Raw genomic sequence first — 10,349 nt, 5'->3', positions numbered from 1 at the left:
AAATAATATTGGAAGAAACAGAGGATAATGAAGCTCAGGTGCAGACTGATGATACATAATCAAATAGCAATTAATTAAGTACAGCGTCACAAGGCAAAAGGGAGAGAGGCACTGACAAGAGCAATGCAGAGCCCATTATTGTTTTGAGATCGTATGATCCTTTGAGCAAGGAGATTCATCTGAAATTAGTCTTGATACAAGAGAGAAGGTAAGGCACAAGCAGAAATTTAGGAGTTCAAATTTTGAATTGATATCATAGACAGTACCTGACGCTAGGCTCCCAGTAGTTCTAATAGGGGTTTGGCCACTGGAGTAGGGGTAAAGTGTGGTATAGTTAGGCCTGTGTTTTCTGTGGCTGCTGATCTATCTGATTTAACAGGTATCACTACCTTTTCCAAATACCTAGTTTGTACTCCTTGACGACCTTCACTCACCCTCTTCCTTTTGGACACCTATTACGAAAGAACAACATCTGACTGGAAAAACACAGTGTGACGACACATGGAATAGGTACAGAAAATGGATAGGTATGGCATATACTCATATATGATGCTTAAACTAAGCAGATGGTGTAACAAAGTAGAAGTAATGCAAGAGGTCAGATGCAAAATATGTGCAACCAATACAACTTTGCAAAGTTAGAGCAAGCACCTTGATGGGTGAATAAGATAGGCCATCCTCCACCATGCCAAGTTTGATAGCCAGTGGATCGTTCTGCAATATTCCTCTCGTGTGCCCATTCTCATATTCATTTTGATAATGTTCAATATCTGACATGCATGAAAACATAAAAACAAGTGAGATTTTCTTTGTAATGCAGAAGTGATTCTAATCCAATACTGCCTCCCTGTAAAACCCTTTGTGCTATCTCTGCAATTCTTTTAAAAGATGCCATGCATGCTGTAATTTGTTGTGTGCATTAATATAATGTGGCCTACTACTCAAAATATGAGAGCTCCAGAAGTGATGACACTTCGCAGATGATAGCTTCAACATATAGTAAAGAAGAACAAGTCGACCTGACCTGACAGATTCAAAATATACTAAGGGAGAACAACTCGACCTGAGCAGTCGACCGCAAGAGAAGAGTATCATCTTAAAGAAGAGCAGAAGAGCAAGCAGATTAAAGATATTACAAGTCTTTTAATACAATGTCGGTTGGCCGCCCATGAAGAACCAGAGCGCACAGAGAAATACTATTCTTTCCAGTCTCTCCATATGTGGCTCACATGCATTTCGAAACTAAAGTCGGAACATTTAGCTAACCAATTAAACATCTCTCAGTTTTACTAACATCAGCAATAATATCATATATGAATTTGTACAACTAAGCTTGTTTAGCTCGATGGGTGGAGCAGTGCTATTACGACACGAACCACGTAGGCTGATTGTGGTCATCATAAAATGGGGAAAACATAAGCATGATGAGTAGAGTGTTGACCGTGGCAGTGGGATGGCAGATCTGAAGCTGCAAACCGCGCAAAGGGTAGTTAGCAACCGACGTTTGCTGTGAAATAACAACTAAGATTTGGTATGGACAAGAAAGTACGGTCAACAAGTGACAAAGAAATGCAATTATGCTGTCTCTCTATATGTCTCGACATGCATTTGGAAACTCAAGTGGGACCTTTAACTAACCAATTAAATGTGTCGGTTAACTAATATCAGTATCATATCACAATCATATTTGAACAACTAAGCTTTCGAATTATGAGTGTTGTGTTGTTTAGCTTCAAGGGTGGAGTAATGCTAGTACGACAGAAAGCACCTACGCAGATCATAGTAGAGTATATAAAAGGGGAAAACCCTAAGCATCAAGAGAAAAATCAGGAAAGTGGAACTAGCTGGACCAGTGGGTGGCGCACATGCTTTTCGAAACGAATATAGGAACATTAGGTGACCAATTAAACGTTCTCTGTTTTAGTGATATTAGCATCATATCAGATTCGTATTTCAACACGTAAGCTTTGGGTTGAGGTATTGAGGAGCAGTGCTAGAACGACATGAAGCACCTACGATGATGGTAGTGAATATGAAGGGGGGGGGAAACCATAAGCTTTACGAGTATAGTGCCCGTGCCATGACGGATCTGAAGGTGCAAACCGGACAAAGCTACTTGGCAACCAATGTTTGCTTTCAACTAGCCACTATGATTTGGTACGGACAAGAAAAGTACAGTAAACAAATTACGATCTATTTTCTGGGTGAGATCAATAACTTAAGCACATATGGAAGAGTACCAGCTCTCTTGCGACGCCGTGTAGGCCTATGCTGATACGTTGAGGGTGCTGCGGGTGCGATGGTTGTCGGTGGCGGGGAAGAAGACTTTAGACGGCAGACAGCCGGGTCGGGGGATATATCCTGTTGCCGTGGACGAGGCGGTTGTAGGAGCGGCAACGACAAGGTGGACAACGGCACCGATGAAGCGAGAGGAGACGATGAAAGGATCTTGGTCCAGCGCCGTGGATGAGAGACGTCCATCTCTTGCAGTGGATGACGGGGTAGGGGTAGCGGCTCCGGCAAGGTGGAGGATGGGGTGGCGGACGGAGGAGGCTAGCCGCAGTGCGTAGGTTGTCGTGCCGCCGACGATGTATGAATGGGGAAATGGAGGGGAGGGGGATCTCATACTTTGGGACGCGCTTCTCTGAAACGGGGGAAAGTTACGAACTTATCCCCCGTTTAAAATTTCGGACATCGCGTCGGTTGGGGATAGGACGGTAATCTCGCATCTCCCAAATATTTGCCGGTAACTATTTCGGGCGAGGAGAGGGTGTTTTGCCGCCCACGGTTGGCGCCCACGGTGTATGAACGGGGCTGACAGGTTGGGCAGTTGTGTCACATCTGATGGAAGTTACACATCTGCCCCTATTTAAAATATAAGCCTACATCAATTTTGGACGAGGAGAGTTTGTTTTGCCGCCCACCGTGTATGAATGGGGAAATGGAGGAAGAGACACATGTCTTTCGGACGAGCTTGAATCAAATGTGTTTTGCCGCCCACGTTTGGCGCCCACCGTGTCTAAATGGGCTCAGAGGCCGTCGTGTCACGTCTGATTGAAGTTACAAGTCTACCCCTATCGACAGCAGTGTAAATCCTGTCGATAAGGATGTCAAGTGTCAGGGGTAGACAGTAATTTCCATCTCGCAAACACTTGCTTCGGGCAGCCCACAAATTATAGTGGGTGTTTAGCCGCTTCGTTCAAAACTTGGGAGAATTAGCATTCACGTTTGCCGTGGGACCTGGCAAACTAAATTCAAATCCAATTTGTATTCGATTACGAATATCCACAGATAATTATACGTTTTGTTATTTATTTCTTCAAAACCACAACAAAGATTTATTCCACATTTATATATGATTATGATTTAGAAATGTCGTGATCTTCAAATTCAGTAGGTTGGATACACTCTGTGTTAAACAGTTATTTCATCCAATGCAATATGCTCACACGAAAAACAGTTCACCTTATGTTAATCATACAAGTACTGAGGATTAGCTCGCCTAAAAAAGTCGGATCATTACAACACATGGACAACATAGGGGGTCTTGCAACATAATCCATTCAGAGACATGACACAACATGCAAGTACAATAATCTAATGAAAAATTTCAACTGGTATCTAAAGAAGAACCGGGATTATCTTGGGCTTCAGATAGCAGAAACAGCAGGACCTCCTCCGTCTTCAAATGCAACATTCTTACTTCCTCCAATTCTTGGGTTGCTTGCATAATGCGTGCCGCTAATTCCATAATTTCTAGCCTCAAGATAAGGATTGCATCATTCATGGCAGCCACACCATCTCTTTCTGCCTCTAGTAGAGCCTCAAGCACTATAATATATGTGCTCAGACTGCTCTCCGGCGGTGTTGCCTCTGAACTGCTACCATCTGGTAACATGGATGGCGCACTGCTTCCACAAATAGATTTTGGGGTTGTACATTGTGTCCTAGTGTGAACGGCATCCTAAAAGGTTTCCGCTGGACATCAGTAAGAGATAGTTAGCGTATGATCCAGGCAGTAAGCTTACATGGTAAACGATGGACGAATTATTGCCGAGCATGGCAAACTATATTTAAATGGTTCGAAGCAGCATCAGCCGAAAAGAAATTAAAATGGTAAGATGAAACTAGGGATGTAAGTGGCAAATAAACGAAATCCGCCAGTCCCATCTAGTTATTTTTTCTACCTCCCTAGTTCATTTTCCTCAAAAAAACAAAAACTCTTTTGAACTATCATACCACTAGTGGACTTTAATCGGGATTAAACCGGACCCAGTTGACATCCCTAGTTGAAAGGGAGTGTACAGCCGCTATATTTAAGTTGCCAAGGCATCTAAGCAGTTGAAATAATCTGAGAAAGCACTTAATAGTGTGGCCTCAAATAAACTACGAAGACAGTCTTGTGATGAAGTTGAGAGGAAAAGTTAAGGACTCAAATGAAATAGGCATGCATTTCTTTATGATAGTACAGCATGCGCTGCTGACATATTGGCCAACTCAGGTATAGCGTAACAACAAATAAGCATTTGAATCAAGCAATACAGCAAAGCAGACAACTGAACTATTTGTAATTCGGTAGGATTACACGTTGAGGGCACAAGCCAAGAAATCAGCCCACTCGCATTACATTTCACATGTACTAAAACACACTGGCTTACCATATGTTGCTGTGAAGCCTAGCTGCTGTTGCAATGTTCTTTGAAGATATCGTCAGCATCCCGTGGTTGCAAATCTAGTTGTTGTAGTTTCTTCTGCACCATCTATTTAGGTAAAATTAATTTTAATCGCATGCACTGGTCCGAATTGATCATCAATGGTTCATCTAAACTAATGAAAGAAGGGTGTGTGCATACACGACAATACTCCCTCCGATTATACTTTGCGTATAACTTTTTCTCAGTTTTCTCGTATTAGTCTACGCGTTGCCAATTCCTAGCACTGGTTTCCTTTTGTGCCCCGCCCCATCCGCCTCTGCCCTAATTAATTGGCAAATTAGTCCAGAAAAATTAAACCAGTGCCCTCCTTGGTATGCGGGTCAAGAGTTATGCACAGAGTAAATAGAATCGGAGGGAGTATATCTGCTTCCCTATATTTTTATGCTTGTTCGAGGTGCTAGCCCCAAAAGAACAAATATTTTGCTTGATGGGTTTGGCAGCTCCATAATTAGTAGAAGCATCAAATTTGTCATGCAACTTGGGAAGATCAAGAACACACAAACAAGTAATGAATAGAGGCTCGGAGCAGTGATGTAATAGCTAGCATCAGAAAATGTAGGGTAAAACAAACAAAAAGCAGCGGAACCACATGCTAGTTTGCTGATGTGTAATTAATCATAGAGAACATTAAGCAGTCTGATGGAACCAACAGGTGGCATCAGAACAAAACTAAAGCATATTAACTATATGTGCACTGGTATGTAATTTAGCACATGTAACATGTTCACTGCCAGAAGTATGGCCCTACAGGTGCAAGCAGAATAACACATCTCATGAAAAACTGAATGATGCCCTGAAGAAATTCAAAGGTGCACTGCTTATGCTAGAAAAGTGAACGTAGGCGCCGGCCGTTGGATAATAGTACCTGATTCTCGGAGGCGTATGGGTATCGCTGTCATACTTGATAGCTAAGGATCGTCGATGGTGCTCATGTTGCGGTTGAGTTTGGGCCGGCTGTCGCCGTCGCTGAAGCGGCTCCGGTGCTACGGTTGCAGCGCCTGTTGACATACGAGAAAGCTCATCTGTGGTAAGTGAACAGTTGCATGTTAAAGAGAAAAACCGAAAGGAGTACAAATCCAAATAACCTAATGAGGCTGCGACATCGGTAAAGCAGGGCCGGTGGAGTTGAATATGGCGTCCGTGGAGTGGGTCCGGTGCAGTGGACGAAGGCTTCGGCGGGCGCGTTGTACAGTGCTTTCGGTGAGGCGGATCTGTTCCAGCGGGCGAGGGCTTGTATGAAGGGCCAGCGAAGGGGCGGATGAGGGAGTCAGTGAAGGGCCTACGCTGTGGTGGACGAGGGCGCCGGTTAAGCAGATCCGGTGCGGTGGACCATGATGGCGGTCAAGGAGATCTGGAGCGGTGGACAAGCCAGTCGCTGAAGCAGCTTCGGTGAAGTGGTGAGTTGGCAGTTGGGGGTTCCAAGGTGCGAAAGGTAGATCCGGTGGGGTGTGAGATCCGCCGCTGCGGCGGAGGACTAGATTCAGCGGCTTGCCGTGGTTGGGGGGGGGGGGTCGGGGAGGGGAAGGGGATGGGCTCTGGGGAAGAATGTTGGGGGCAAAGAGGGGAAAACAATGGAGTTACCAAAGCAGCCCTTTTCCATTCATGTGGCAGGGGTAAAACAGGAATATCGTAGGGCTAAACTTTCGGGCGCGTGATATTTCGATGTGAGCGGGAAGTTTGAAAGCTTTTGGCACGTAAAATTATAAGTATTCTGCTCTCGTACGGCCGACTATGATATCATGGCCGACAATTTGTTTGTTTTGCACGCAAAAAAATGTGCAAGTTTTGAAAATCAATGTCTCCAACTCGAAACTTAGATTGTCCATTCAATTCAAATATGGATCATTGAGCTACTACAAGCAAATACCATCATACGGTCCAATTCAAATGAAATTCCAAATGTGTTTATCCTAAATATGATGACAAAAGCAAAAATGTGTATGTGTATGAATAAAGCGGATGATTATAAAGTTTGAACATGCCCGTATGTGTATATCTCTAGGTTTGATATATGAATTTGAAATCACGAAATCCCGGCTTAAAAAATGTACCTCCGTTTAAATGAAATACAAAAGCTAATGATGGAGTCGAATTCCAAAATTCCAATCTTAGGTTTGTAATTCTGGTACATCAAGGTATATCACGCATGTTCAAAAGTATCATTATCTCATAGTACAAACTGTGAAACAAATTGACCAACCATGAGTGCACAATATCTCAATTACGCTAAAGTCCCTCAAATATAGACACCTCACTCTTTATCTGAAGTCAACCCCCCCCTACCACACACACACACACAGAGAGAGAAGTCGTTCTCTCCCCCAAACACCAACACACGAGCACATTAACACCCCTCTCTCTGGTAAACTCCGGACCCCAACATAGGTCTCTATCACTTTGTCTCTCGGGCATGCACACATCTCTTCCCTCACTCTCTAGGTCTCCCGCTATCTCTCTTACCCAAGCACACGCACTATGTAGAGTGTATATTTCCCATACACACAAAATGTCACCCCAAACGTCTATCTCCCTAGTTATGTGGTTCTCGCGCACTCACCTCACACACCACCCCCACTGCAAACAAGCACACTTTGTCTCCTTGTGCACCACTCTCCTCTTTCTATCTCTCCCACATGCGGACCCGCCCCAGCTCTTTCCCCGTATACATATATGTCGTGACTCTTTGCATAGCTCCCTAATGTATAATCGTTCTCGATTTCGCACATTGTTCTCTACACCATCTATTCTAGATCTCTCATGAAGTCCCTATCACACACATGATGACTTGCTTCCCTTGCGTCTCCATTCATAGGCCAATTTCGAACAACATCAACATTGTCTCCCTATCTATACGCCATTTATGGACACAAACGACCCCTCTCGCCCCATCTCTTCCTCTCTCTCTCTCTCTCTCTCCGTCGCTAGCTCTCTCTTTCTCTCGCTCTCACACCCCTCTCCCACACACACACTCGATGTCTCTTCCAAATAGTCTGCTCCCCCGCCCGCACCCGTGCTATCTCGCTACTACACATGTCACACCATCCCCCCTTCCCTTATACTAGGTCTACATCATCAGTGGTCTCTCTACTCCACATACACTCTCTGCCTCTCACACACAAACGCGTGCACAATCACACACAGACATGCACAAACACCCATTTACCTGGATCCTCATCTCTCCTCATGTCCGCATGTGTATCTCGCACACTCACTCTCTAATTATGTATATGTGTCTCCATGTTACACAACACAAATCCCCATGTACATGTCTCTCTCTATCCTCCACACACATAGACACAAATAATCTGTTATCATTGCCTCAGCCTCTAACATATCACACACGCACTCTCTCTCTCTCTCTCTCTCTCTCTCTCTCTCTCGCAAACACGCTCAACAAGGGTTTCCCCGTGAATAACTTACCATCTATTCATGAACAGTCGTGGCAGTACGGCGAACACGAGACGTGAAAAACAATAAATCTACACGTGCTTAGACCACCTAGTATGACTACTAGGACTAGAGCAAGCCAAAAAGCGCGCTGACGTCACCCCCTCCTTGTCGGCGACGGGAAAATCTTTGTTTTACACAGTCGAGAAGTCATTGTGCTAAGGCCCCACATGTCGAGGCGTTGAATAGAATGTAGATGCTAGTTTACGGAAGCAAGTATCGATAATACGTTTGTATCTCCATACTTATATTTTTTTCTCTTATAAAAAACCGAGTTGGTGATGATGGTACATGTGCCATCTTGCAATATAGACTGTCCGATCTATATCTGACGGATGGAAATTAAACTAAAAGATACCCGCACCCCTCTCCACATTTGCAGACAAGGCCTTCCCTCTTTCATCCTTATCTCCAACAAACCTCATTGTTGAGCAATTAATAAAGGAAGCCTCTGGAACAAACTGGCCTGTTGGCCGCTGCCGGCGTCGTCAATCCCCATGCCTCCGCTCAGTTCGACCACCAACCACCACCACACCACACTCCTCTTCACCTTATCTCATATTTCTCGAGATATCATTAGTTTTTACACATAGGATTACTCTCGCAAGGGTCAATCACAACAAGTGTTTTATAAAAAAAATGCATCTTGATGTTCCGTGCAATGCACGGATCTTGCTAGTACTCCTACACAAGACTAAGTCGGTGATGCTGGTGTGTCTGCCATCCATCATTTCTGACCATTAGATCTACATCTAACGATTCTGAGGTAAGTTGTTGCCTTTTCTCACCAACATCCCACTTGTTTACCAATTTGCAGAAAAACCCATAATTAGTATCTTAAAACCAACCATATCCCTCCCTGACCTCACCAAAACAGCCCAAGGAATATATTCTAATTGAAACATAATATATCTCTAGTGACATATGTATATCAAAATTAGAGTGTTTTGTACCAAGTTTGTGAATAAGTATTATTCTAATTGTGATTCGTTGCAACGGACATGAACATTGCTAGTATTTCCAACCATGCATTTCTTTTCCTAGTATTCCATAGTTTCGAGTTTTCCATCAAGATATTAGTTACTCATGGTTGATATTTACTTTCAATCATGTACACATATGCACTATGTAACTAGCCTTGCTTATTGGCTTTCAAAGCTTAACTTTCACTCCTACTTACAATATGTAGAGTATTTAACAAAAAAATACCACTTTCAACCAGCCCTAGGAGGAATCTATTGTACAAAAAATAGCAAAAACATACCCAAAATTTCTTAATCCATGCCAAAAACTACCTAGTACTCCTACCGATTAGGTTCGTTTTAACCCATTTATGACAGGGTTGGCCCACATGTCTGTGCTGACGAGGCAGCTTAAACCAACACATTTTGTTTGACCATTGACACGAGGGACCCACATCTGACCTTCTATCCTGTTATTCCCCCTCAAATCATTATTTTTCCTGAACATTACTTCAAACAGTACTGATGCGTGTTCGTCGGTGGCGCCGGTGATGAGCGAGTTGGCCGCCGCTCCGCCGGACGGGCCGGACACCGCGCTGGCCTCCGCACGGGTTGGCAGGCTGGCCCGAGCATGACTCACGAGCGAGCAAGACGCCGCGCTGGCCTTCGCTCGAGCCAGATGGCTGGCCTTAGCGCGGCGCGCGTGAGCAAGCCGCCGCGCTGCCATGCCAATCTAGCTAGCAAACCTTGCAGACAAGTAGTTGGACGGAGCTATCTTGGCTAGCTAGCGGCCGCGAGCGCCAGACGGAGCTGGCATCTGGGCAGTCGCAACATGGGCTCCGCACCGCTGGCGGTTTTGACCTTGCCTTCTACCGGCGGCGGTAGCTGCGTCCCATGGCCGAGGATGACTAGGTGGACGGGCCGGAGGTAGGAGGTCACTCGAGGATTTTTGTTGGTAAGAGGAGTAAAATGGTTGATAAGGTAGTCTTATCTTAAGTCTGCCACGTATGCAAGTGGTAGTAGTTTCTTGGCATTTTAGTGGTTTCTTGCATTATTAGAGCAAGTACAATAGAGCTGAGTCAGCGGGCTATAAGAAATAAACTACTACTATATGTTGGCTATAAGATGGGCTGTAGATGACATGGCACTGGATTATAGCCAGCAGGTGGCTATACTATTAACCATGCTCTTAGGGGTTTCTTGTAAGGAACAATGTACGTACTAC

This window comes from Triticum urartu, chromosome 7A, assembly GCF_056163025.1.
Source record: "Triticum urartu cultivar PI428250 chromosome 7A, HENAU_Tu73, whole genome shotgun sequence".
Classification (NCBI taxonomy): domain Eukaryota; kingdom Viridiplantae; phylum Streptophyta; class Magnoliopsida; order Poales; family Poaceae; genus Triticum; species Triticum urartu.
The sequence above is the reverse complement of the archived record's forward strand: the minus strand, read 5'-3'. Positions refer to the sequence as shown.